Here is a 27,107-nt window from a genome sequence, read left to right as displayed (position 1 = left end):
GAGTGGGGATAAAGAGGTCTGTTTCAGGATGGCAGCCAGTGACTAGTGGTGTGCTTCAGGGGTCTGTGCTGGGACCATAAATTTTCACGACATACGTTAATGATCTGGAGGGGGGAACTGAAGGAACTGTTGCTAAGTTTGCAGATGATATAAAGATCTGTAGAGGGGCAGGTAGTATTGAAGAAGCAGGCGGGCTGCAGAAGGACTTGGACAGGCTAGGAGAGAGGGCAAAGAAGTGGCAGATGGAATACACTGTGGAAAAGTGTGAGGTTATGCACTTTGGAAGGAGAAAAGGAGGCACAGACTATTTTCTAAATGGGAAGATGCTTATGAAATCAAAAACACAAAAGGACTTGCGAGTCATGATCATGATTTTCTTAATGTTAACGTGCAGGTTCAGTCGGCAGTTAGGAAGGCAAATGCAATGTTAGCATTCATGTCAAGTGGGCTAGAATACAAGACCAGGGATGTATTTCTGAGGCTATATAAGACTCTGGTCAGACCCCATTTGGGAGATTGTGAGCAGTTTTGGGCCCCGTATCTGAGGAGGATGTGCTGGCCTTGGAAAGGGTCCAGAGGAGGTTCACAAGAATGATCCCTGGAATGTAGAGCTTGTCATATGAGGAACGGTTGAGGACTCTGTATCTGTACTTGTTGGAGTTGAAAAGGATGAGGGGGGATCTTATTGAAACTTACAGGATACTGCGTGGCCTGGATAGAGTGGACGTGGAGAGGATGTTTCCACTTGTAGGAAAAACTAGAAGCAGAGGACATGTCTCAGACTAAAGGGACGATCCTTTAAAACAGAGATGAAGAGGAATTTCTTCAGCCAGAGGATGGTGAATCTGTGGAACTCTTTGCCGCAGAAGGCTGTGGAGGCCAAATCACTGAGTGTCTTAAAGACAGAGATAGATAGGTTTTTGATCAATAAGGCGATCAGTGGTTATGGGGAGAAGGCAGGAGAATGCGGATGAGAAAAATATCAGCCATGTTTGAGTGGCGGAGCAGACTCGATGGGCCAAGTGGCCTAATTCTGCTCCTATGTCTTATGGTCTTATGGAGCGTTTCAGCTGTGAAGAGAGGCTGGTTAGGCTGGGTTGTTTTCCTTAGAGCAGAGATGGCTGAGGGGGGCCTGATTGAGGTGTGTAAAATGATAAAGGACATAGATAGGGCAGATAGGAAGAAGCTTTTCCTCTTAGTAGAGGGACCAATAACCAGGGACTTAGATTTAAGGTAAGGGCAGGAGATTTAGAGGGAATCTGATAAAATACTTTTTCACCCAGAGGATGGTGGGGATCTGCAACTTACTGCCTGAAAGCATGGTGGAGCTGGGAACCCTCACAACATTTAAGAAGCATTTAGATGAGCCCTTGAAACACCACTGCATACAAAGCTACGGACCAAGTGCTGAAAAATGGGGTTAGAATCGATAGGTGTTTGATGGCCGGTACAGGCACGATGGACTGAAGGGCCTCTTTCTCTGCTGCAAAATTCTGCGACTCTATGAAGCCAGTGAATTGCACTGCAGTGCTTGTTTCCTGCTCACAGCTCGCTGTCAGTGTGTTAATGAGGCCCTAGTCCTCAAAATGGCCCAACCCTCCACCAGCACTATCAGGCAGTCAGTTGGTGAAAATGAGATGAAAACTACCAGTGCTTTTGGCTCAATCTGTCATTTTGTGGTAAACCATTGTTAGTGTATTACATGTATTGTGGTAAACTGTTACTGTACTACATGTATTGTGGTAAACCACTGCCTGATGGCTCCGCCTCCCCCCGGGCTCAGTATAAAGGTGGCTGACCTCCGGCCCTGTCCCAGTTCAGGATCATGGCCAGGAGGCTTTCTGTTTAGCTTATTAAATCATAGCTTATTACATCATAGTTTATTAAAGCCACAGTTTCGTTCACTACTCGTCTTGTGTTAATTGATGGCACATCACACTTCAATAGATTTATTGGCAAAGCTTAACAAATGTAAAAATGTTGCAGAGCCTCGTAGTGTACCTAGTGTTTCCTTTAGTTTGATGAAATGATAAAGAAAGTTTCACATAAGTATGGTTACAATATTGACTGATTCAACACCGGGCAGCAAGGTAGCACAAGTGGATAGCACTGTGGCTTCACAACACCAGGGTCTCAGGATCGATTCCCCGCTAGGTCACAGTCTGTGCGGAGTCTGCACGTTCGCCCCGTGTCTGCGTGGGTTTCCTCCGGGTGCTCCGGTTTCCTCCCACAGTCCAAAGACGTGCAGGTTAGGTGGATTGGCCATGATAAATTGCCCTGAGTGTCCAAAAAGGTTAGGAGGGGTTATTGGGTTACGAGGATAGGGAGGAAGTGAGGGCTTAATATGGGTCGGTGCAGACCCGATGGCCTCCTTCTGCACTGTATGTTCTATGTTCTATCACAAGCTGTATGCCGCACTCCACACAAGTGCTTGCAAGAATCTAATGTCAAGTAGCAGTGGTTGACAGTAACTGCAACGATTTCTAAAGGTAAAGGTAAAGGCACCACTGGCCTTGCAGGATGCAGTGTTGCTGCAGTAAGTTGTAAGAAGCATGAGCGGGATTCTCCCCTACTTGGCGGGGTGGGGGGCCCCGGCGGGACAGAGTGGCGTGAACCATTCCGGCGTCGGGCCACCCCAAAGGTGCGGAGGATGGGCTAGTCCCACCCTGGAGTGGTTGGTGCCTGTGGGCCGGCGGGATAGGGGCTTGGCGCCAGGCCAACCGGCGCCGAAGGGCCTCCGCCGGGGGGCGCGAGTCGGCGCATGCGCGGGAGCGCCAGCGCGGGCTGGCGTCATCCCCGTGCATGCTCAGAGGGATTCGCTTCCGCACCGGGAATGGCAGAAGACCACAGCCTCCGGTGCGGAAAAATATGAGTGCCCCCACGGCACAGGCCCGCCCACGGATCGGTGGGTCCCGACCGCGGACCAGGCCACCGTGGGGGCACCTCCCTGGGCCAGAACCCCCGTGAACCCCCAGGAACCCCAGAGCCCGCCCGCGCGCCGCCAGGTCCCGCCGGTAAGGGACCTACTCTAATTTACGCCGGCGGGACCGGCTACAGACAGGCGGGACTTCGGCCCATCGCGGGCCGGAGAATTCGGGCCTCCCCGGCGGCCATTGAGTCGCGCCGGACCCCGCCATTCTCCGAGGCGGGCTGCGCGACTAACGCTTGGCCGGTTTTTGGGGGGGCGGGAGAATTGGGAGGACGGCGGGGGTGGGATTCACGCCGACCCCCGGCAATTCTCCCACCCGGCGGCGGGTCGGAGAATCCCGCGCCATGTCTCTATCGGAGAAGGTAGAATCTATCTGAAAGCAGACTGTGGCTAATGGAGCAGAGCTCCATTCCTCTTGTGCGGAAAAGGGTAATGAAGCTTTGACGTTCATTTGGGAGAGGTAGCAGCAGATGGTGAATCAAGGAGGCATGCCCCCACCGAGGATCATTGTCTCTGCCTTTCCTTTCTTCCCAGACCTTCCACTGTAAATGAGAGCGATAACAAAGTCACATCAATCTCATTCACTTCCCTTTATGATTGTCCCTTTTTTGAGACGGGAAAAAAAACAATAACATTCTCAAACTCAAATTCAAGTCACTTACTCAATGCCCATTTCTGGGTTCAATAGAGCTACATGCCTGTAAAGCTGCTCATTAGAGTTGGATCAATTATTATCCTGGGCAGCTCAATCAATGTCACATGCCAATAGGCTCGTATTAAATGATTTCAACAGGGATTTGAAGTTCCCATTACCAGTATGGGTGTCCCAGGATTCCGAAACTTTGTCAGTGAAATAGTGATAGTTCATAGGGATGTCTAATGTTCTGATTGCCCGATATGAATCACGCCTCAGTGCTCACAGTTGGTTTCACGGTTCCAGAACATTCTTACGATAAAACACATCTTTCAGAATTCGGAAGGCATTCAGGTGAACGACATCCACAGCAGCACAGTCATGCTAAAATGAGAACTGCAGGTACACGAGAGAGAGGCGCACAACACGGAGAACAAAATGGCGAAGAGCTTAGGGGAGACAGAGTGAAGAGCAAGAGAGTGCAGAGCAGAATGGAGAAACACAGAGTGCTGAACAATAGAGAGGAGAGCAACAGAGGACCTGAGGTCACAGGAAACATGACATATGTGAATGTTTACAGACAGAGGCTCAGTTGGCTTCACCTATCTGAAAGGTTCAGATTGTTACTGCAGGTAACCACAGATATCTACAGATTCATCCAAGAGGGTCTGATCTCAGCAGGACCTGGTGGCCATGTGTTGGAAATCACGGTAGAGGTCACCACTACCCTCAATTTCTCTCATGTTCCTTCCAGTGCACCATCAGTGATATATCTAGGGTCTCTCAGTCAGTTTATGTTACTGTATAAGGATGGGTTGTTTGCCAGGGTGTCAACACATGCAGCAATCCAAAGAGCATCAGATGCACCAGGAGGTTTCATCAAGCACCAGAGGATTGCTTTCCAGCTATGTACAGCTGATGTGAAACCACAGAAAGAGGTTAATGCAAGTGGGTGCAAGTTACCCTGGGAGCTGTTTCAATGCTTTCATTTTGCTAAACCTCTTCATACAAGAACCAGAATTAAAGGGCTGATTCATAGGAGCAAAGGAAAACTTCCTTCAAGCCTGGCTTGAAACGCCTGCGAGGAACCCTACAAGTGAAGCACAAGAGAATTACAGTAAGATGTCAAAGACCACTAGGTTTGTCAAAGAGCAAGCCATTGGTATGTTGAAGATGTGCTTCAGATATCCAGAAAGGTTTGGTAGCACCCTTTAGTATCTGCCAGGCAGAGGTCCAGGCTGGCAGTCGTGTGTTGCATCCTGTGAGAGGGAAGAGAGGTGGAGAACAACCAGGACCCTTGTCAATCATCTTTTAATGAGAGCCAGCATGGACACGCTGGGTCAAATGGCCTCCATCTGTGCTACAACCAATCTATGATTTTATGATGAGAAGATTGAAGAGGAGGATGACGGGGATGATAAAGAATATCGGGCTAAATTCTCCGTTATCGGCGCAAAGTCCGCCGATCGGCGCAAAAAAAGCGCAAATCTCAATTGCGTCACGCCGGAAAAATGGTTCAAAAGTCTCCGGCCCGAAATGGGCTAGCAGCGACGTGACGGGATCCGCGCTTTCGCACGTGTTTCACGCCGTGCAGCGTCATACACGCCGCACGGCGTGACGGCTCATAAGGCAGCACTGCTCCCCCCCACCCGACCGGAACACCCGACCGGAACACCCGACTGGATGGCTGGCCGCCGCTCAGCCCCGAGGTTCCAGTCACGGGATGTGGAGGCGCTCCTGGACGCAGTAGAGCAGAGGAGGGACGCCCTGTATCCCGGGCACGGCCGCAGAGTTGCCCCACGCCACAGCCAGCGTCTGTGGAGGGAGGTGGCAGAGGCCGTCACCGGTGCGGCCCTGACACCATGGACAGGCACCCAGTGCCACAAGAAGGTGAACGACCTGGTCAGAGCAGGGAGGGTGAGCCTCCCCATATCCCCCCTCCCCCATATCCCCTTCCCCACATATCCCCCCTCCCCCATATCCCCCCTCCCCCATATCCCCCATATCCCCCCTCCCCCATATACCCCCTCCCCCATATCCCTCCTCCCCCATATCCCCCTCCCCATATCCCCCCTCCCCCATATCCCCCCACCCCCATATCACCCCTCCCCATATCCCCCTCCCCCATATCCCCCCTTCCCCCATATCCCCCCTCCCCCATATCCCCCCTCCCCCATATCCCCCTTCCCCCATATTCCCCCTCCCCATATCCCCCCTCCCCCATATCCCCCCTTCCCCATATCCCCCCTCCCCCATATCCCCCCTCCCCCATATCCCCCCATATCCCCCCTCCCCATATCCCCCATATCCCCCCTCCCCCATATCCCCCCTCCCCCATATCCCCCCATATCCCCCCTCCCCCATATCCCCCCTCCCCCATATCCCCCTCCCCCATATCCCCCCTCCCCCATATCGCCCCTCCCCCATATCCCACCTCCCCCATATCCCCCCTCCCCCATATCCCCCCTCCCCCATATCCCCCCTCCCCCATATCCCCAAGTGAATCCAGCCCTAACCTTAACCTCTGCAATGCACGCGCAACCGATGGCGTGCATTCATACACCTGCCTAACACTGTTGCCTTTTACCCCTGCCACCACCCCCACCCACCTGCCCGCCACAGGAGAAGCACGCACACAACAATAGGGAGCATGTGAGGACTGGAGGAGGCCCTGCTGATGAGAGGCCACTGACCAAACACAAGGAAAGGGCCCTGGAACTGGCTGGCGATCCTGACGACCGGGAGGTTGCTGATGCAGAGGTCGGGGGCGTACTAGCTGTGAGCCACCGACAGCCCGTCCCCATATCCCCCCTCCCCCATATCCCCCCTCTCCCATATCCCCCCTCCCCCATATCACCTGATCACTGCCTGCGTGTCTAACCATGCATGCTTCATTGTGTATCGCAGGAGCAAACGTCCCCGCAGATGCAGACCGCCTGCAGGATGCCCCTTGGAGGCCACGGGAGACGGAGAGACCCGGACCCTCCGGCATGCGACGCCCGCAGGATGCCCATCGCACACCACGGGAGACGGAGAGACCCGGACCCTCCGGCACGCGACTCTCGCAGGATGCCCCTCGCACACCACGGGAGACGGAGAGACCTGGAGCAACAGGGATACGACACCCCCGTCACGTGCGGGAGGGACGACGCAGGCGTGTGCCACCCAGCGACGAGGGGGGCAGCCACAGTCCCCCATCACATCCGAGCCAGGACACCACTACCCAGGACACTACTACCCAGGACACCACTACCCAGGTCACCACTACCCAGGACACCACTACCCAGGACACCCCTACCTGGGACAGCACTACCCAGGACACCCCTACCCGGGACACCCCTATCCGGGACAGCACTACCCAGGAAGACGAAATACCGGACAGTGACTCAGCGTGGATGGGTGGAGACGAACCACCACCCCAAAGTGCCATGGACTCAGAGTGGGACGAAGAGCACGACACAACGCCACTGCTGTCACCAACACCCTCCACCATCGCAGAAACACTCACCTCGGTTGGGCACTTTAGTGATGAGGCGTCTGGTACACTCACTGGTGCGCACAACACAGCCGTCCCGGTACAGCAGGTGGAGATAGGAGCAGCAGAGGGGCCGGGCGGTCGGAGGGCAGCCCAGCCCAAGCGAGCATCTGCCGCCCAGGTGGATCCCGGGTTCCTGGAGTTTCCACACCCACACATAGATCCGATGCAACCACCGACCCGGAGACGAGCGAAGAGGGTGACGGCCGGCTTGCGGCGGCTGCAGTCGCAGGTGGAGGAGTCCACCCGCGTCCAGGAGCTGGAAGTGGTGCCGGTCATGCGTGCCACCCAGGCCGACACCGCACGGGTGGGGTCCGCGGTGGAGGCAATGGGTGCGACGGTGTCAGACATGGGGAACGGTTTGCGAGGCCTGGGGCTTTCCGTGCAGGTGGCGTCTGTGGCCCAGAACATGGCTGCCCTCTCACAGGAGGCCATGAGCCAGTGCCAGCGCCAGATGGCAGAGGCGCTCAACGCCATAGCCCAGTCACAGCAGGCCATGGCCCAGTCTCAGCAGGCCATAGCCCAGTCTCAGCAGGCCATAGCCCAGTCTCAGCAGGCCATGGCCCAGTCTCTGCAGGCCGTGGCCCAGTCTCTGCAGGCCATCGCTGAGGGCATCGGCGCCAGTGGCCATGTGCGAGCCGGCGTCGCACTGTCACAGACAGGGTTTGCCAACCCCCTGGGCTCCATGGCTGCAAACCTGCAGACCCCTGCCGATACCAGCACGGGCCTCCAGGACTGGCAGCGCCAGATGCCGGGGGGGCGTCGGATGGCCAGTCCATTCGCATCCCCCACCCATGTAGAGGCCTGGGGGCCATCGGGCACCCCGAGGGAGGAGGAGGTGGTGTGGTCCGTCCCGGGTCCCCCTGTAGGGGAGGTCCGGGAACACCGCGACACCTCGGGCTCCCCCCCTTCCGTCCCAGGTGCATCGGGTGGGCAACGGGCAGGACAGGCTGGCAGCACGCCATCCCAGTCGCCCGGGTCGCAGCCTGGCCCATCTAGGCCAGGACGCCCCAGGAAACGGCCGCCAAAGGGATCCAGTGTCAGAGGGCAGGAATCACAGGAGTCCACCTCCAGTTCTGCTGTACCGTCTGGGGAACCACGTAGACGTAGCGTGATGAACGGTTACTGCCTTATCATCATGTAAGGTGATGTCCCCTTTAAGACCAGGCTTGGAACCCTGGGGACTCCGCCTCTGGCTCCGCCCATCTGGGAGCCATACATAAAGGCCTGCCTCATGGTCTGTATAGCAGTCAGCTCTCGTCCAAATCTGTAGCATAGTTATTAGCCTAATAAAGCCTTCTTTACAGTTTAATCTCTAAGCATCATTATTGAGGGTACCTCAATTTATTAGGCTAAACTAGATTCAGGATGGACCAGGCCTAAAACCAGAGAAGCTCAATCTGGAAGCACGAATGCCGGAGGCAAAGGAAATTTTTAAATACTGGCTGCGATGCTTCGAGGCCTACCTGGACTCCGCAGAGACTCCCATCCTGGGGCCACGCAAGCTGCGTCTACTCCACTCCCGGGTGAGTCACAGAATCTCCGCCATGCTCGAAAAGGCGACGATTTATGAGGAAGCGATTGAGTTGCTCCGCAAGCGGTTTGTCAAACCCGTCAATGAGGTGCACGCCCGGCATCTGCTCTCTACCTTCCGGCAGCGCTCGGGGGAATCGCTCGACGAGTTTGTTGAGAAACTCACCGTGCTTGCCAGGGACTGTGACCATCAGGATGTGACAGGGGAAGTCCATATGAACCTGCACATCAGAGATTCTTTCGTGTCCAGCATCCGCTCAACCTACATCCGGCAGCGACTGCTCGAAAACGGGGCAAAAGACCTCCAGGAGACGCTAACACTTGCCTCCTCGCTGGAGGTGGCCCGACATAACTTGGGTACGTACCCCACGGACTCTGCCAGCCCCCCCTGGACTTCCTCAGACTCGCCCGTATTACAGGCCTGCGCCACGCGGCGACCAGCTCACCATGGGGGCACACCTTGCTACTTCTGCGGGCAGGGCCAGCACCCACGCCCACGCTGCCCAGCCCGCTCCGCGATCTGCAGCGACTGCGGGAAGAAAGGGCACTTTGCGAGGGTCTGCCTGGCCAGACCCAGGGGCCAGAAAAACAAAGAACAGCCGGCCCGAAAATCAGGCTCTCAGGCCCGCAGGCCTCGCAATGCTGCTGCGCACCGACCCGACACGTCCTCTTCTGACACGTCATCAGCCTCGTGCGAATCATGGGAGCGGCCATCTGGTCGGCGGCCATCTTCTCGACCCGACACGTGCGACCAACGGCAGCGGCCATTTTACGACTCCGACTACCCGCGACTGGGTGCGATCACCCTCGATCAAACTCGGCCAAAACACCTGCAGAACTCCATGATGCAGGTCCAGGTCAACGGGCACGACACTGCATGCCTCTTCGACTCCGGGAGCACGGAGAGCTTTATCCACCCTGAAACGGTAAGGCGCTGCTCCCTACGCACCCATCCCACATCCCAAACCATAGCCCTCGCATCTTGGTCCCACTCGGTACAAATCACGGGGTACTGTATTGCGGATCTCTCGATCCAGGGTGCCAAATACACCCGTTTCAAATTTTATATCCTCCCTCACCTCTGTGCCCCCCTGCTGCTCGGACTGGATTTCCAGTGCAGCCACCGAAGCCTGACTCTGAAGTTCGGCGGACCCTTGCCCCCCCTCACGGTGTGCTGCCTTGCGACACTGAAAGTCGCAGCCCCCCTCGCTATTCGCTAACCTCACTCCCGACTGTAAGCCCGTCGCCACCAGGAGCCGGCGCTACAGTGCCCAAGATATGGCTTTTATCAAGTCAGAGGTCCAGCGTTTACTGGGAGAGGGGGTCATCGAGGCTAGCAACAGCCCTTGGAGAGTGCAAGTGGTGGTAGTCCGGTCCGGGGAGAAGAAACGGATGGTCGTGGATTATAGCCAGACCATAAACCGACTCACGCAGCTTGATGCGTACCCCCTTCCTCGCATCGCGGAAATGGTAAATCGGATCGCCCAATACCGAGTCTTTTCCACGGTCGACTTCAAATCTGCCTACCACCAGCTCCCCATCCGACCAAAAGACCGCCTCTATACTGCCTTCGAAGCAGCCGGCTGGCTCTTCCACTTCCTCAGGGTCCCCTTTGGTGTCACAAATGGGGTCTCCGTCTTTCAAAGGGCGATGGACCAAATGGTGGCCCAGTACGGTTTGCGGGCTACATACCCGTACTTGGACAATGTCACCATCTGCGGCCATGATCAGCAGGACCATGACGCTAACCTCAAAAAGTTCCTCCAGACCGCCCGAGCCCTTAACCTGACCTATAACGAGGGCAAATGCGTTTTCCACACCACCTGGCTGGCCATCCTCGGCTATGTCGTGGAAGACGGGGTCCTAGGTCCCGACCCCGACCGCATGCGCCCCCTTAAGGAACTCCCTCTCCCCCGCAGCCTCAAGGCCCTCAAACGGTGCTTGGGGCTTTTCTCCTATTACGCCCAGTGGGTCCCCAAGTATGCGGACAAAGCCCGCCCACTCCTAAAGACCACCACTTTTCCCCTCTCGGCTAAGGCTCAATTGGCCTTCAACCGCATCAAGGCCGACATCATCAAGGCCGCCATGCACGCGGTGGACGAAACCATCCCTTTCCAGGTAGAGAGCGATGCATCAGACATCGCCCTGGCTGCTACCCTCAATCAAGGAGGCAGACCAGTAGCGTTCTTCTCCCGAACCCTCACCGCCTCCGAGATTCGACACTCTGCAGTCGAAAAGGAGGCACAAGCCATTGTGGAGGCTGTGCGGTGCTGGAGGCACTACCTCGCCGGTAGGAGGTTCACCCTCGTCACTGACCAACGGTTGGTCGCCTATATGTTCGATAACACGCAACGGGGCAAAATAAAAAACGATAAAATTTTGAGGTGGAGGATCGGCCTCTCCACCTACTCGTACGATATCAAGTATCGTCCAGGGGAGCTCAACGAGCCCCCAGATGCCCTGCCCCGCGGCACATGCGCCAACGCGCAGGAGGACCGCCTGCAAGCCATCCACAATGACCTCTGCCACCCGGGGGTTACCCGGCTCGTCCATTTCATCAAGTCCCGCAACCTACCTTACTCAACCAAGGAGGTCAAGGCCATGGTCAGGGCCTGCCAGGTCTGTGCGGAGTGCAAACTGCACTTCTATCGGCCAGACAAGGTTCGGCTCGTGAAGGCCTCGGGCCCCTTTGAGCGACTGAGCGTGGACTTCAAGGGGCCCCTCCCGTCCACCAACCGTTATGCCTATTTCCTCACCGTGATCGATGAGTTCTCCCGTTTCCCATTCGCCATTCCCTGCACCGACATGACCTCAGCCACGGTGATTAAGGCACTGCACAGCATCTTCACCCTGTTCGGTTTCCCTGCTTATATCCACAGCGGCCGGGGTACATCGTTCATGAGCGATGAACTGCGTCAGTATCTGCTCAGCAAAGGCATCGCCTCGAGCAGAACGACCAGCTATAACCCACGGGGAAACGGGCAGGTGGAGAGGGAGAACGCGACCGTGTGGAAGGCTGTCCTTCTGGCCCTGCGGTCGAGAAATCTCCCAACCACCCGCTGGCAGGAGGTCCTACCCGATGCCCTACACTCCATTAGGTCACTCCTCTGCATGGCCACAAATGAGACCCCTCATGAGCGATTGTTTCTCTTCCCCAGGAAGTCTACCTCCGGGGTCTCGCTTCCACCTTGGCTGACGGCTCCGGGACCTGTTCTTCTCCGGAGGCACGCGAGGAGCCATAAAACGGACCCCCTAGTTGAAAAGGTCCGACTGCTCCACGCCAACCCGAGTTACGCCTACGTGGAGTACTCCGACGGCAGGCAAGATACGGTTTCCCTCCGGGATCTGGCGCCCGCTGGATCCTCCACCACAGACGCCCCTTCCCGCTGTAGAGGGTGCCATCTCTGCTACTCCACTACTGGGCCGATATCTGGGGTTTGAGTATCTGTGTGTGTCTCTCTCCAGCTGGCACTGAAACTTCAGAGGCCAGGGGATGCCGCACTGGGACACCTCCACGGGAGAGAGCACTGAATCAAGCCTGCCGTTTATCCCTAACCGGAAGCCTGAGGCTTATATCACACAGATATCCAGACCCCCACCAATGCCCAGGTGATTCTCTCTCTTGCCGGTGGTGCAACACCCACCCGGTTCCTACTTCGCTGGAGTAGCTTTCCCAAGAGAGAGAATAGGACACTGCTGTTTATTACCTAACCAGCAGCCTGTCCTGAGTGAATCGCTCAAGATGACCCTAGATTCTTGAACCCGGAATTAAGGTGAGGAATATTTTAACAATGACTTGGTCAGAGATCGCTGGTGAGAGATTGAAGAATTTAAACGACTCCAATTATCAGCAAATCAAGGTTTATTGCAAAACCCAGGTCAAAATCATCAAACAGAAGAAATTATAATAAAATCTTAAACTCTAACACAACTAAGTCTATTCAGAAAGTACTATAACGGACACAACGAAAAATCTTATTGTTACACAGTTTTAGCAATGACACAGAACACAAATCAAGTCCCCTTCCCCAAAGCCTCAACCACTATCAAGGTCAAGGGAGTTTCGCAAGCTGCTGCAGGGTACTTACAGTCACAGGCTGCAGCTTCAAGTCAAAGGTGGAGAGGTCAAGCCAAGAGACCCTCAATCGAAACACAGCCCCTTTTATATCCGTTTTACCAGGCTTTTTCCTGTGTTCGGCCAGCCCCTTTTGCATTGAATTGGTAAGGTTTAAAGTTCCCGCTGGTCCCGCCCCCTTTGAGCCGGTCAGAGCTGTTCGCTTCCGGGTTTTCCTCGCAGGTCCGCTCCTTCCAGCCAGGCAGACCTGCCGCGATTTGAATTTGGCGCCGACTCCGCCCCCTCCTCCCAGTGAGTTCCTGCCGGTGGCTTCTGTCAAGATTGGAGTACCTCCCCCAGGTCCGCCTCCAACTTGGTTTTTTCTACCGTTTATCTTCAAGGGGCTTTTCCAGCGCAATATACTGAGCCCAGACAGTCTGCTTTTTGGGATAACAAGGTTAAGCTCTCTTGTGAAGATTTTCAGTCTTCCAGCTGCTCCGGAGATGGCTGCTATTCTCACCTTGCTATGTTGATGGGGTGTTAATTGGATTCTGCTCTGGTGGAGGCCAGGTCATTTACATCTGCATGGGGCTATGACCATCCCATTGTCCTGCTTGCAGGCAGGCCCCCTGTGTATACCCGTGCCCCTTTGTCTGTGTTTTGATCTTATCTCGTTGTCTGGCTCCTTCTTCCTTGTAGCTCCGAGGGGGGGGTTTGTAAATACCTATGCCCCTACTCAGCTCAGCGGACCAAGCCTGCTGGGAAATCTGGTTACGTTCTTTTGGCTGAAAAGTCAGTTTACAGTCTCTGGGTTTTATTCTTGGGCAGTCCAAAAAGGGCCGAATTGCCCGAAAACCTTACACCGCGCCGCTCCCCTGCAGGACCCGTCGCCCCCTACAACACACCCCCTTCCGGCCCTACCACCCGCTGGTGATCTCCTACCGTGCTCCCCCTTTACACACCCAGCCGGCGCCGGCTCCGCTACCCCCGGCCCTGCCTAATTCCTCTGCCCCGACCCGGACCGAAGCTCCGGCCGCTGTGCTCCCGGATGTGCCCTCAACCGGGACGTCCGTGCCCGCCGCACCACCGCCCGAACTGAGGAGATCGAGGAGGACGATCCGGCCGCCGAGACGGATGGACCTATGATGGCACTTCACCCCCGCCGGACTCCTTTTTAAACAGGGGGTGAATGTGATGAACGGTTACTGCCTTATCATCATGTAAGGTGATGTCCCCTTTAAGACCAGGCTTGGAACCCTGGGGACTCCGCCTCTGGCTCCGTCCATCTGGGAGCCATACATAAAGGCCTGCCTCATGGTCTGTATCGCAGTCAGCTCTCGTCCAAATCTGTAGCATAGTTATTAGCCTAATAAAGCCTTCTTTACAGTTTAATCTCTAAGCATCATTATTGAGGGTACCTCACGTAGTCAAAGGGCCCGTAAGGCCAAACAATTAGACACTGAGTAAGTTGGCACGGGTGCAGGGCACAGATGAGTTTTAGGGGCTAGGGCACGTGCATGAACTCGTTTGGTTATTAAAGTCAATGTTACACCTACAGAAGCTACCTTTGTGCTCTGTCCAAAGCATGCAGGGGTGTCATGTACGTTGAGCGCAAGTGTGTGTGTGAGGGGTGGCCTTACCTCAGCCCCAGGTGAGTCTGCCCCCTTCCCCCTGGGCCGCCATCAACATCCCCCCCGGGCAGAGGACGGGACCGTGCGCTGCAGTGTCACAGCCGCATGCAGGGATGGTCCGGGTGGATGGTGGTACTGTGGCCATGGGTCAGACATAGTCCAACGGTGTAGAGCCAGGAGCTCACCGCAGGGCGGGTTGTCATCATCCTCCATGGCCTGCAATAGACACGCGTCCACCCGCAACTGTGTGAGCCCGGCCCGTTGTGCCGCAGGTGGATCGGCAATGGGGGGGGTGGTGTGCATGCGGGTGGGGTGGGTGGGGTTGGGGAGGGGGGTGAGGGTGCTGGGTGGGTGGATGGGTGGGGGGTGGGGGTGGTCGGCTGTTGCCGTGGTGTGCGGTCTGTGGCCATACTACCCGATTCCCACGCCCATCTAGTCAGTGAAGCGGGTGGCTATCAGTCTGTCCCGTGCCCGCTGGGCCAGCCAGTAACGGTGTACAGCCACCCGCCTGTGTCTAGCCCGTCTGCCCTGACCATTGCCCCCATTCCCCTCATCTGGGGAGGACTGGGCCTCTTCCTGCTGCTCCTCCACTCCGCCCTCCTCTGCCTGCGGCACATCGCCCCTCTGTTGGGCTATGTTGTGCAGGACGCAGCACACCACAATGATGCGGCCGACCCTATCTGACCGATACTGGAGGGCGCCCCCAGAGAGGTCCAGGCACCTGAAACGCATCTTCAGCACGCCAAAGCACCTCTCTATCACTCCCCTTGTCACTACATGGGCATCATTGTAGCGGTTCTCCGCCTCATTGCATGGCCTCCGTACAGGTGTCATCAGCCACGATCGCAATGGGTAGCCCCTGTCGCCCAGCAACCAGCCCCTCAGCCGGGGATGGCGTCCCTCGTACATGCCAGGGATGGATGACCTTGACAACACGTATGAGTCGTGTACACTGCCTGGGTAACGGGCACAGACTTGCAGGATCATCATGCGGTGGTCGCAGATCACCTGTATGTTCATCGAATAGGTCCCCTTCCTATTGGTGAACACGGCCCTGTTATCTGCAGGTGGCCGCACGGCGACGTGCATCCCATCGATCGTGCCCTGGACCATGGGGAACCCGGCCACGGCAGAGAAGCCCACGGCCCGGGCATCTTGGTTGGCCCGGTCCACAGGGAAGCGGATGTAGCGGTGTGCCATGGCATATAGGGCATCTGTCACTGCCCGGATGCACCGATGCACCGATGTCTGCGATATGCTGGACAGGTCCCCACTAAGTGCCTGGAATGACCCCGTTGCATAAAAGTTCAGGGCAACCGTAACCTTGACGGACACGGGGATAGGGTGTCCCCCGCCAGTGCCACGCGGTGACAGGTGTGCCAGCAGGTGGCAGTTGTGTGCCCCATCCGGAGTCTCCTCCTGCATTCCTGGTCCGTGAGGTCCTGGTATGACTGCCGGGGCCGGTACACACGGGGCGCCCTCGGGTGCCTCCGTTGCCGTGGGGCCGCGACGTCCTCCTCCTCCCCCTCCTCGTCCTGTCGGTCAGGTGTCCCTCCAGCCTGGGCGGCTGCCACCTGTACCACTGTGGCAGACTGCGCCGCCTCTCTGGCACGCTCCTCCTCATCCAGGGCAACATGGACATTAGCGGCTGCCGCCACAGCGGCCAACATCGCTGGCTGATCGGGCAGGTGGGGGGGGGGGGGATGACATGTCATCATTTCCCATATCCCCTCCTTCCCCCCAGCCAGGTGGCATGGACCGCATGGGTCCAACTGTTGGAGGCTGGCCCTTGGCCAGGTGGACCAACTCACTTGCACCCCATCCCCCTCCCCGGCACGGACCCCCCCCCATCCCCCTCCCCAGTGCGCCCCCCCCCATCCCGCTCCCCGGCATGGACCCCCCCCCATCCCCCTCCCCGGCACGGACCCCCCATCCCCCTCCCCGGCACGGAACCCCCCCATCCCCCTCCCCGGCACGGACCCCCCATCCCCCTCCCCGGCACGGACCCCCCCCATCCCCCTCCCCGGCACGGACCCCCCATCCCCCTCCCCGGCACGGACCCCCCCCCATTCCCCTCCCCGGCATGGACCCCAACCTCCTCGCCGGCACGGACCCCCCATCCCCCTCCCCGGCACGGACCCCCCCATCCTCCTCCCCGGCACGGACCCCAACCTCCTCCCCGGCATGGACACCCCCTCCCATCCCTCTCCCCGGCATGGACCCCCCATCCCCCTCCCCGGCACGGACCCCCCATCCTCCTCCCCGGCACGGACCCCCCATCCTCCTCCCCGGCACGGACCTCCCATCCTCCTCCCCGGCACGGACCCCCCCTCCCCATCCTCCTCCCCGGCACGGACCCTCCTCCCCATCCTCCTCCCCGGCACGGACCCCCCATCCTCCTCCCCGGCACGGACCTCCCGTCCTCCTCCCCGGCACGGACCTCCCATCCTCCTCCACGGCACGGACCCCCCATCGTCCTCCCTGGCACGGACCCCCCTCCCCATCCTCCTCCCCGGCACGGACCTCCCATCCTCCTCCCCGGCACGGACCCCCCCCCCATCCTCCTCCCCGGCACGGACCCCCCTCCCCATCCTCCTCCCCGGCACGGACACCCCCCCATCCCCCTCCCCGGCACGGACCCCCCCCATCCCCCTCCCCTGCACGGACTTCCCCATCCCCCTCCCCGGCACGGACCCCCCCCATCCTCCTCCCCGGCACGGACCCCCCATCCTCCTCCCCGGCACGGACCCCCCATCCTGCTCCCCGGCACGGACCCCCCTCCCGGCACTCCCCCGGAGCCCAGCCCACTCTAACCACTCCCCCCGCCGCACACACACACACAAAACCCCACACACACCTCTCCCCCACACATTCAGACTGCGGCCACGCCATCGCCTGCCCAGCAGCCAACCCCCCAGGCCGTCCCTCACCTCCACGCTGGTCGGCGTGAACCTGGAGCACAGGTTCACGCCGATGAAAAGGAGGTTTGATTTACGTCGACGTGACCGGTCATCACGTCGACGGGACTTCGGCCCATCCAGAAGGGAGAATATCGGCAGGCCCAAAATCGGCTGCCTTGCGCACACCCGTGCCATTCTCCGACGTCTGCGGCGCCATTAACGCCCCGCCGACTTTTCTCCCTTCGGAGACTTCGGCAACCGGTGGGGGTGGGATTCACGGCGGCCAACGGCCATTCTCCGACCCGCTGGGGGGGTCGGAGAATGACGTCCATCATTTCTGCTATTTATGAAGAGTGTCTAAGACACGTCTGTCAGTGTCTCACAAAGATGTTGCTGTACCTCTATAAGTGTTGACAATCATCATACACAAACTTCCGTCCGTTTATTAATTGTCAGCACGTGTTTCAGAAATATCTTTAATCCATTCGCTATTCTTCAACCAGTTCCCAATCTCTCCATTTCCAATTGGCAGGGACACAGAGATGCTATTCATTTCCACCATCTCTTCCTCTGCATCTGTGAGTGCACCTCCAGTGCTCAGCATTCCCCCCTGAACTCTGTGCTCTCTGTGCTACAAGGAATGAAAGGATGGACATATGGGGCGAAATTCACCCCAAACGGCGCGATGTCCGCCGACTGGCGCCCAAAACGGCGCCAATCAGACGGGCATCGCGCCGCCCCAAAGGTGCGGAATGCTCCGCATCTTTGGGGGTTGAGCCCCAACAGTGAGGGGCTAGGCCAGCGCCGGAGGGATTTCCGCCCCGCCAGCTGGCGGAAACGGCGTTTGTTGCCCCGCCAGCTGGCGCGGAAATGACATGTTGGGGCGGCGCATGCGCGGGAGCGTCAGCGGCCGCTGACAGTTTCCCGCGCATGCGCATTGTGGAGAGTCTCTTCCGCCTCCGCCATGGTGGAGACCGTGGCGAAGGCGGAAGGGAAAGAGTGCCCCCACGGCACAGGCCCGCCCGCGGATCGGTGGGCCCCGATCGCGGGCCAGGCCACCGTGGGGGCACCCCCCGGGGCCAGATCGCCCCGCGCCCCCCCCTAGGACCCCAGAGCCCGCCCGCGCCGCCTTGTCCCGCCGGTAAGGTAGGTGGTTTAATCTACGCCGGCGGATCAGGCATTTTAGCGGCGGGACTTCGGCCTATCCGGGCCGGAGAATCGCGGGGGGGGGGGCCGCCAACCGGCGCGGCACGATTCCCGCCCCTGCCGAATATCCGGTGGTGGAGAATTCGGCAACCGGCGGGGCGGGATTCACGCCTGCCCCCGGCGATTCTCCGACCCGGCGGGGGGTCGGAGAATCTCGCCCCCTGTGACTCCCTTCCTGACATAACTGTGGTTATACTTAAACCACACTGATTCAAGAAGACAGCTCAGCGCCACCTTCTCAAGGGTAATTAATGATGGGCAACAAATGCTGGCCTTGTCAGTCACATCCACATCACATGAAAGAATTTTAGAAAACGGTGTTGTAATGGGAAGCATTGTTAAATCTGGGCGTCGAAAATCCATGTTAAATATCTCACGCCATCTTCTGAATCTTCTGTGGTCTTTGATGTTCCATTTATTTCAATGAGTCGAGTTGCGATTGTTTCCCACTACTAACCCCACACCTTTGTGTTAACATCAGGGCCTGTTTCTATCTACTTCTTATCCCTTCATAAACTTTAACACATGATCAAAACAGCCCAGGATCCCTCCTGTTATGATCAAAAAAAATTACTTTTCAAGCTTCTCGGAGACAGTCGAACCTTGTACTGTACTCTCTCTGTTGCCTCAACATCTTTTTTGTGAGGGCCACGAAGAATCCAACACGAGTCAAACAAAACCTAACTTTATTTACACTAATATTTTCATTGCACCAGTAGTTTGCCAGTGGCCTTCTCTCGAACCGGTGCCAAACTGGTCGGCTCTATTTCGACAACAGAAAGTTTATACAATGAATGCCCTGCCACCTTTTATCGAGGGAGCTCATATTCCCCGGGATCCATGGAGTAACCAATTGTCCCCACCCTGTGCAGGTTACAACAACCCTCTTTATAACTTCTTTTTTTAAATAAACAATTTAATTGAGGTATTTTTGGCATATAAAACAATGACCTTGTATAGTACTATACAAAAAAAGAAAAGCAAATAACGCATAGTACAAACCACAACTCCATTCTCGCAAGGACCTGCCTAAACCACCCCTACTCTACTCTACCCTAGCCCCCCCCCCCTCCCCCACCGCTGACGGTTAATTCTCCGCGAAGAAGCCAACGAATGGCTGCCACCTCCGGGCGAACCCCGATAGTGAACCTCTCAAGGCGAACTTAACTTTCTCTAGACCGAGAAAGCTCGCCATGTCCGATAGCCATACTTCGGTCTTCAGGGACCTTGAGTCCCTCCATGCCAATAGTATTCGCCGCCGGGCTACCAGGGAAGCAAAGGCCAAGACGTCGGCCTCCTTCTCCTCCTGGACTCCCGGGTCCTCCGAAACCCCAAGGATTGCCACCTCAGGACTCAATACCACCCCAGTTTTCAAAACCCGGGACATGATGTCCGCGAATCCCTGCCAGTACGCCCTGAGTTTAGGGCATGACCAGAACATGTGCACGCGATTAGCCGGCCCATCGGCGCATCTGGCACACTTGTCCTCCAGTCCGAAGAATGTACTCATCTGGGCCACCGTCATGTGGGCCCGGTGCACGACCTTAAACTGGATCAGACTGAGCCTGGCGCATGTTGCGGTCATGTTTACTCTGCTCAGAGCTTCTGCCCAAATACCGTCCTCCATCTCCCCCCCGAGCTCCTCTTCCCACTTAAGCTTCAGGTCCTCAGCCTGTGTATCCTCTGCTCCCATTAGTTCTTTGTAAATATCTGAGACTCTGCCCTCACCTACCTCTCCCTCGATACTACCCTGTCCAGCCTCCCCTTTGGCGGGAGGCGTGGGAAGGATGGCACCAGCCTGCACACGAAATCCCGCACCTGCAAGTATCTAAAGTTATTCCATCCCGCCAGCCCAAACTTCTCCTCCAACGCCCTCAATCTCAGGAAGCGCCCTTCCAAGAACAGATCACCCACCCTCGCAATCCCCGCCCTCCGCCACAGTCGATACCCACCGTCCATGTTCCCCGGGGCAAATCGGTGATTACCACAGATTGGGGTCCACACCGATGCTCTCACTCCCCCTATATGCCTCCTCCACTGGCCCCAGATCCGAAGAGCCACTGCCACTATAGGGCTGGTGGAGTATCGCGCCAGCGGGAGCGGCAGAGGCGCGTAACCAGGGCTGTCAAACTGGTGCCCCTGCACGAAGCAGCCTCCATCCGCTCCCAAACCGACCCCGTATCCACCATCCATTTCCTTATCATCGCTCTGTTGGCCGCCTAGTAGTAGTTGCTGAAGTTCGGCAATGCCAGCCCCCCTTCCGCTCTGTTCCTTTCGAGCATCACCTTCCTCACCCACGGGGACTTCCCCGCCCAGACAAAACCCAGGATAATTTTATTCAGCCTCTTAAAGAAGGACCTCGGGATGAAAACGGGGAGACACTGAAATATGAACAAGAATCTCGGGAGAATCGTCATCTTAACAGTCTGCACCCTCCCCGCTAGTGACAGCGGGAGCGCATCCCAACTCCAAACCTCCTCCTTCACTCGTTCCACTAGTCGGGACAGGTTGAGCTTATGTAACTTGCCCCAGTCCCGTGCCACCTGTATCCCCAAGTATCTGAAGTTTTCTCCTACCAGCCTGAACGGTAACCTCTTCAGCCTACTCTCCTGCCCCCTCGCCTGAACTACGAACAACTCGTTCTTAGCCACGTTCAGTTTATATCCTGAAAACTGGCCAAATTCCCTCAGGGTTTCCATGATACCGTCCATCCCAGCCAGTGGGTCCGATATGTATAACAGCAGGTCATCCACGTATAACGAGACTTTATGTTTGTGGTAGTATGTATTGGGGGTCATGTGGGACTGGAAGCCCTAATGTCATTGGCTGACAGATCCCGGGTCCTGGTTGGCCGTTGACCTCATACTCCGCCCTGAAGGCGAAGTATAAGAAGCCGGTGCCTTCCCCCGCAGGCCAGTTTACTATCGGGCTGCTGGGGAACAGACACGCTTAATAAAGCCTCATCGACTTCACTCTATTTGTCTCACGGAGTCTTTGTGCGCCACAATTTATTAAGCGTGCCTAAATGCCAGAATGCCTGAGGATCAGCCCCCACGCAGTGAATGCGGCAGCAGCCTTCAAACACTGGCAGACTTGCTTTGAGGCCGACATCACATCGACCACAGGCCGAGAGTCTCAGATGAACAAAAACTGCAGGTCCTGCACTCGAGGGTGAGCACGGAGATTTTCACCCTCATTGAAGACACCCGCGATTTCCAGACGGCCTTCACAGCACTGAGAAGTCTCTACGTTCGCCCAGTTAACCAAATCTACGCTCGCTACCAGCTCGCGACGAGACGGCAAGCTCCTGGAGAATCGATGGACGAGTTCTACGCCGCGCTGCTGATTTTGGGAAGAGCCTGCAGCTGCCCGTCGGTGAACGCAAACGAACACACGGACATGTTAATGCGCGATGCTTTTGTTGCAGGTATGCAATCCTCCCAAATCCGCCAAAGACTTCTAGAAAAAGAGTCACTAGGACTCTCAGAGGCACGGGCCCTGGCAGCCTCGCTGGACGTAGCCGCACGTAATACCCGCGCCTACGGCCCCGACCGCGCGGCAGGCCATTGGGCCCCGTACGTACCCGCCGCGGCAAACCCCCTACCCCCCCCCCCCCGGACACCCCACAGGCTTGCGCAGTCCAAACGCCGAGTGGCAACGGGGGCGCCCGCTGTTATTTCTGCGGCCAGGCGAAGCACCCCCGACAACGCTGTCCGGCCCGCGCAGCCATCTGCAAAAGCTGCGGGAAAAAGGGCCACTATGCGGTGGTGTGCCGGTCCCGCGTGGTCGCCGCCGTCCCCGGAGAACAGGGAGCCCTACAGGCAGTCTATGCCTCCCAACCCCCCCAGCACGCCATGTGCGACCCCCAGGCGCCGCCATTTTGGGTCCCGACCACCGCGGCCCCGGGAGAACTGGGAGCCCTGCACGCCGCCTACGCTCCCCAACCCCCCTCCCCGCAGCCCATGTACGACCCGCCGCCGGCGCTCCCGATTTGGGTGCCGGCCAACACTCTCCACGGAGAGGAGGGGGTTTTTCGCATCCCGAACGCCACCCTCATCCCCGTCCCGCGCCCCACGCCTGACCCGCCAGCGCCACCTACCTTGACCCCGACCACCGCTGTCCCCGGCGAGGGAGCTGCGCGCGGTGCCAGCGCTCGCGGCCCCACGACTGACCCGCCGGAGCCGCCGACCTGGGCCCTCACCCCCGTCCCGCGCCCCACGCCTGACCCGCCAGCGCCGCCGACCTGGGCACTCACCCCCGTCCCGCGCCCCACGTCTGACCCGCCAGCGCCGCCGACCTGGGCCCTCGCCCCCGTCCCGCGCCCCACGCCTGACCCGCCAGCGCCGCCGACCTGGGCCCTCACCCCCGTCCCGCGCCCCACGCCTGGCCCGCCGGCAATACAACTTACCTGGACCCCGATCTCCGTCCCCGGCGAGGGACCTCCTCACGGTCCCAGCGCTCGCAGTACTGACTCGCCGGCCTTGGCCCCGACCACCGCTGTCCCCGGCGAGGGAGCTCCGCGCGGTCCTAGCGCCCGCGGCCCGGGCGCTCGCAATGCAGGAACTCCGCGATGTCCTAGCGCCCCCCAGACCCCCCAGCACTCAATGTGCGACCCGCAGGCGCCGCCATTTTGGGTCCCGACCACCACGAGGGGAGGAGGGGCCCCGCCATCTTGGACCGCCCCCGACCTGTACGACGCATGGGGGCGGCCATTTTGTCCACCCCCGACGCCATCTTGTGACCCCTCAGCTACGGGCGAGGTATGGGGGTGGCCATTTTGTCCATCCCCGACGCCATCTTGGACGGCAACAACGGACCCCACCCCACTACTACAACCACGGCTCGCTTCGGTTACACTCGATCAGGCTCGGCCCCGGACTCTCCAGACGACGACGACAACGGTCCTAATTAACGGCCACGAGACGCCATGCCTAGTCGACTCCGGGAGCACGGAAAGTTTTATACATCCCGACACGGTAAGACGCTGTTCCTTAACTACCTTCCCCAGCGCACAAAAGATTTGCCTAGCTGCAGGATCCCACTCCGTACAGATCCAGGGATTCTGCATAGTTACCCTAACGGTACAGGGGAGGGAATTCAAAAACTACAAACTTAACGTCCTACTGGCCCTACGGTCCAGGGATCTCCCAGTTTCACGGTGGCAGGAGGTCCTCCCGGACGCTCTCCATTCCATCCGGTCGTTATTATGTACGAGCACTAATCAAACGCCTCACGAGCGTCTCCTTGTCTTCCCTAGGAGGTCCTCCTCTGGAACGTCGCTGCCGACCTGGCTGGCGGCCCCGGGACCCATCCTGCTCCGAAAGCACGTGCGGGCACATAAGGCAGACCCGTTGGTCGAAAGGGTTCACCTCCTCCATGCAAACCCCCAGTACGCCTACGTGGAGTACCCCGACGGCCGACAGGACACGGTCTCCCTGCGGGATCTGGCGCCCGCCGGCACCACGCACACCCCCCCGGCACCATCAACCCTACCGCCCCCCTTCCTGCCACCGCCGCACCCCGCGACCGCCCCCTTCCCAGGAGGATCAGTCCCCCTCCCCTTTGCACCGACAGCTGAAACCGTGCGGCTCCCGGAGGCGACAACGCTGGTACAAGCACCACCACCACCGCCGGGGCCGAGGCGATCGACACGGACGACCAGACCGCCCGACCGACTCGTGGCGTCGATGTAAAACAAAGATGGACTGTCCAATGAACATTTTGTTTTTCCTATATCCTCTGTAAATAGTTGTAACAGGACGATACTGTCCAATACGGTACTACCATGTAACTGTTCTATCCTCCCAGGACCAGTACTGTAAACCCTTACCACCATACGAAGCATCACCCCGCTGGGTTCATTTTGACAAGGGGTGAATGTGGTAGTATGTATTGGGGGTCATGTGGGACTGGAAGCCCTAATGTCATTGGCTGACAGATCCCTGGTCCTGGTTGGCCGTTGACCTCATACTCCGCCCTGAAGGCGAAGTATAAGAAGCCGGTGCCTTCCCCCGCAGGCCAGTTTACTATCGGGCTGCTGGGGAACAGACACGCTTAATAAAGCCTCATCGACTTCACTCTATTCGTCTCACGGAGTCTTTGTGCGCCACAATGTTCCCCCCCTCCCCCGGACCAGCCCTTTCCAGTCCCTTGAAGCTCTCTGAGCAATTGCCAGGGGCTCTTTGGCCAGCGCAAACAGCAGTGGGGAGAGAGGGCAACCCTGTCTTGTACCCCGGTGCAGTCTGGAATAATCTGATGTCATCCTGTTCATCTTTACACTAGTCTCTGGGGCCTGATATAACAGCCTAACCCAGTCAATGAACCCCTCCCCGAACCCAAACCGTCCCAGCACCTCCCACAGATAGTCCCACTCGACCCGGTCAAAAGCCTTTTCCGCATCCATAGCTACCACTATCTCTGCCTCCCTGCTCTTCGGGGACATCATAATCACATTAAGCAGCCTTCTTAGATTGGCCACCAGTTGCCTACCCTTTACGAACCCGGTTTGGTCCTCCACAATTACGTCCGGTACACAGTCCTCAATTCTGGTCGGCAAGATCTTGGCCAGTAACTTAGTGTCTATGTTGATCAAAGAGATCGGCCTGTAAGACCCACAAGCTTCCTGGGGCGAGATTCTCCCACCCCCCGCTGGGTCGGAGAATTGCCGGGGGCTGGCGTGAATCCCGCCCCCGCCGGTTGCCGAATTCTCCGGCACCGGAGATTCGGCGGGGGTGGGAATCGCGCCGCGCCGATTGGCGCTCCGGGGTCCTGGGGGGGGGCGCGGGGCGATCTGGCCCCAGGGGGGGTGCCCCCACGGTGGCCTGGCCCACGATCGGGGCCCACCGATCCGCGGGCGGGTCTGTGACGTGGGGGCACTCTTTTCCTTCCACCTTCGCCACGGTCTCCACCATGGCGGAGGCGGAAGAGACTCCCTCCACTGTGCATGCGTGGGGATGCCGTGAGCGGCCGCTAACGCTCCTGCGCATGCGCCGCCCGGCAATGTCATTTCCGCGCCAGCTGGCGGGGCACCAAGGCCTTTTCCGCCAGCTGGCGGGGCGGAAATTAGTCCGGCGCGGGCCTAGCCCCTCAAGGTTGGGGCTCGGCCCCCCAAGGTGCGGAGGATTCTGCACCTTTGGGGCGGCGCGATGCCCGACTGATTTGCGTCATTTTGGGCGCCGGTCAGCGGACATCACGCCGATACCGGAGAATTTTGCCCCAGGTCTTTATCCCGTTTCAGAATAAGCAAAATAGTGGCCTGCGACATTGTCGGGGGTAGAACCCCCCTGTCTCTTGCCTCGTTAAAAACCCTGACCAGCACTGGCCCCACTATCTCGGCAAACTTTTTATAAAACTCCACCGGATACCCATCCGGCCCCGGGGCTTTACCCGACTGCATGACCTTCAGGCCCCACAACACCTCTTCAATCCTGACCAGGGCCCCCAGTCCGTCTACCATTCCCCTACCCACTCTTGGGAAGGTCAGTCCGTCCAGGAATCGCCTCATCCCCTCCGGTCCCCTGGGGGATTCTGAAGTGTACAGCTTGCTATAAAAGTCCCTAAACACCTTGTTCAGCCCTGCTGGGTCCCCCACCAGATTTCCCTCCCCATCCGCAATCCTTCCTATCTCCATAGCCACTTCTTTCTTCCTTAGTTGTTGCGCGAGCATTCTCTCCATGCTCGCCTCCTCTCCATGCTCGTATATCGCGCCTTTTGCCTTTCTAAGCTGTTCTACGGCCTTGCCTGTAGTCAGCACCCCGAACTCGGCCTGCAGCCTCTGTCGTTTCCTGAGTAACTCTGGCCTCGGGGACCCCACGTAGCTCCTGTCCATCCGTAACATTTCCTTAACCAGTCGGTCCGTTTCTGCCCTATCTGTCCTGTCCCTATGCGCCCGGATTGAGATTAGCTCCCCTCTCACCACTGCCTTCAGCGCCTCCCAGAGCACCGCTGCTGAGACTTCTCCGGTACCATTTACCTTTCTGCATGCATCTCCTGAGTCTCTCACACACCGCCTCGTCCGCTAGCAATCCAACTTCCAGCCTCCATTGTGGGCGCTGAAAGCTGTCCTTACAAATCTGTAGATCTACCCAGTGCGGAGCATGGTCCGATATGGCAATTGCCGAATATTCTGCCCCCACCATCCCGGCCAGCAAGTCCCTACTCATGACAAAGAAATCAATTCGGGAGTACACCTTGTGTACGTGGGAGCAGTATGAAAACTCCCTCGCCGACAGCCGGCTAAATCTCCACGGATCAGCTCCCCCCATTTGCTCCATGAACCCTCTCAGTTCCTTTGCCATCGCTGGCAACCGGCCCGTTTTTGAACACGACCGATCCAGGCTCGGGTCCAGGACTATGTTAAAGTCCCCACCCATGATCAGTTTGCGCGAGTCCAAGTCGGGGATCTTCCCTAGCAACCTCCTGATAAAATCCACATCGTCCCAATTAGGGGCATACACACTAACCAAGACTACTCTCACCCCTTCAAACTTACCCCTAACCATAACAAACCTGCCGCCCCCATCCGCAACTGTACCCTCCGCCTCAAATTGAACCCTTTTATTAATCAGGATCGCAACCCCCTGGTCTTAGTGTCGAGCCCCGAATGAAAGACCTGACTAACCCAGCCCTTCCTTAGCCTAACCTGGTCTGCCACTTTCAGGTGCGTCTCCTGCAGCGTGACTACGT

The 27,107-nt window shown here is 58.0% G+C and overlaps 1 long non-coding RNA gene across 2 annotated transcripts in view; it reads left to right on the top strand.

Annotated features, from left to right (window-relative positions):
* LOC140391448 (uncharacterized) overlaps positions 1 to 27,107 on the top strand; it is a 111,987-nt gene that overhangs the window by 73,211 nt on the left and 11,669 nt on the right. The gene's annotated exons all lie outside the window — the stretch shown is intronic.

This window comes from Scyliorhinus torazame, chromosome 15 (assembly GCF_047496885.1).
Source record: "Scyliorhinus torazame isolate Kashiwa2021f chromosome 15, sScyTor2.1, whole genome shotgun sequence".
NCBI classification, from domain to species: Eukaryota; Metazoa; Chordata; class Chondrichthyes; order Carcharhiniformes; family Scyliorhinidae; genus Scyliorhinus; species Scyliorhinus torazame.
Note: the sequence above shows the minus strand (reverse complement) of the source record. Positions and strands in the feature narration are given on the sequence as shown.